We start from the raw sequence: 2,500 nt of genomic DNA, 5'->3' as shown, positions 1-2,500 counted from the left end.
GGTGATGGCGGTGAGTGGGGCTGTATTCTTCCTGAAGTCCACAACCATCTCAACTGTCCTTAGAGCATTTAGCTCTAAGTTGTTCTGGCTACACCAGGTCACCAGGTTGTCAGCTTCCCACCTATAGTCAGACTCATCCCCACCAGAGATCAGCCCAATGAGGGTGGTGTCGTCCGACAAACTTCAAGAGTTTGACGGACAGATGATTGGAGGCGCAGCTGTTGGTATACAGGGAGAAGAGCAGTGGGCAAAGGACGCAGCCCTGAGGAGTTCCCGTGCTGATGGACCTGGAGTCAGAGACTTCTGTTCCCGGCTTAACGCACTGCTTCCTGTCAGAGAGGAAGTCTGTGATCCACCTGCAGGTGGAGTAGGGCACGTTCAGCTGGAAGAGCTTGTCCTGAAGCAGGGCAGGGATGATGGTGTTGAAGGCAGAGCTGAAGTCCACAAACAGGATCCTGGCGTAGGATGCTGGGGCGTCCACATGCTGTAGGGTGAAGTGGAGGGCCATGTTAACTGCGTCGTCCACAGACCTGTTGGCTCTGTAGGCAAACTGAAGGGGGTCCAGGAGAGGGTCTGTGATGGCTTTGAGGTGTGCCAGGAGCAGGCGCTCAAAAGACTTCATTACCACAGATGTAAGGGCGACCGGTCTGTAATCATTTAGTCCTGTTGGCCTTAGCTTTTTGGGCACAGCGATGATGGTGGAGGACTTGAGACAGGCTGGTACATGGCATGTCTCCAGGGAGGTGTTAAAGATGTTGGTGAACACCGGAGACAGCTGGCCAGCGCAGTGCCTGAGGGTGGCTGGAGAGACAGAGTCCGGCCCGGCTGCTTTGCGTGGATTCTGCCTCTTGAAAAGCCCATTAACTTCTCCCTCCTGAAAGGAGAGAGTCGTTTCTGTAGTATGGGTGGGGGATGGGGCCTCTTGGGTGGGAAGGGGTGGTTCAGGACAGTCCAATTGTCTTTCAAATCTACGGTAGAACTCGTTCAGGTCGTTGGCTAGGCGGGAGTCGTTAGTGGTGTGGGGCGCTCTGGGTTTGTAGTTGGTGATGTGCCTGAGCCCTTTGGCAGACAGAAGCAGCGTCGTTAGTAGAGAACTGGTGTTTTAGTGTCTCTGAGTACAGTCGTTTAGCCTCTCTCACCGCTTTGCTAAACCTGTTCTTCGACTCCTTGAATCTGTCTCTATCCCCACTCCTAAACGCTTCCTCCTTCTCCAACCTCAACCTTTTGAGCTTTGCTGAGAACCAGGGCTTGTTGTTGTTAAAGTTCACCCTGGTACGTGTTGGGATACAGCAGTCCTCACAGAAGCTGATGTACACAGCCTCTGTGAGTTCATCCAGACTATTGGTAGCAGTCGTGAACATATCCCAGTCAGTACAGTCTAAGCACGCCCGCAAATCTTCCACAGCCTCACTGGTCCACTGTTTAGATGTCCTCACAGCAGGTTTACAGAGTTTTAGTTGCTGCCTGTATGCACGAATCAGGTGGACCAAGGGAGTTCTGTGCGAGCCGAACAGCCCCGTGACCCACAAGAGAAACATCCCCGCCAAATTCGAGCGTTTGACGGGGTCTATCCGTGAAAAAATATTCACGTTTTTGAGTGCACATGCATTTCTGCTGCAAATGCCTCTGGAAGTTTCATGCCGTTCGTATGCCAATTGTGGCAACACGAAAATGACCCGTTTTCCCATTCCGAGGGATTTCTGTGCGACCCTAACAGCCCCGTGAGCCACAAGAGACACATCCCCGCCAATTTCTAGCGTTTCACGGGGTCTATCCGTGAAAAATATAGACGTTTTTGAGTGCACATGCATTTCTGCTGCAGATGCCTCTGGAAGTTTCATGCCGTTCGTACGCAATGTGGCAACACGAAAATGACCCCTTTTCCCATTCCGAGGGATTTCTGTGCGACCCTAACTAACAGCGCCCGTGAGCCACAAGAGAGACATCCCCGCCAATTTATAGCGTTTCACGGGGTCTATCCGTGAAAAATATAGACGTTTTTGAGTGCACATGCATTCCTGCTGCAAATGCCTCTGGAAGTTTCATGCCGTTCCTATGCAATGTGGCCACACAAAAATGACCCGTTTTCCCATTCCGAGGCATTTCTGTGCGACCCTAACAGCCCCGTGAGCCACAAGAGAGACATCCCCGCCAACTTCTAGCGTTTGACGGGGTCTATGCGTGAAAAATATTAAAATTTTTGAGTGCACGTGCCTTTCTGCTGCAAATGCCTCTGGAAGTTTCATGGCGTTCCTATGCAATGTGGCAACACGAAAATGACCCCTTTTCCCATTCCGAGGGAGTTCTGTGCCACCCTAACAGCCCCGTGAGCCACAAGAGACACATCCCCGCCAATTTCTAGCGTTTCACGGGGTCTATCCGTGAAACATATAGAAGTTTTTGAGTGCACATGCATTCCTGCTGCAAATGCCTCTGGAAGTTTCATGCGGTTCGTACGCAATGTGGCAACACGAAAATGACCCGTTTTCCCATTCCCAGG

This window comes from Petromyzon marinus, unplaced genomic scaffold (genome assembly GCF_048934315.1).
Source record: "Petromyzon marinus isolate PM22_M1 ecotype Great Lakes invasive population unplaced genomic scaffold, UKy_Petmar_22M1.pri1.0 PM_G_Scaffold_156, whole genome shotgun sequence".
Lineage (NCBI taxonomy): Eukaryota > Metazoa > Chordata > Hyperoartia > Petromyzontiformes > Petromyzontidae > Petromyzon > Petromyzon marinus.
This window is presented reverse-complemented; position numbering follows the sequence as displayed.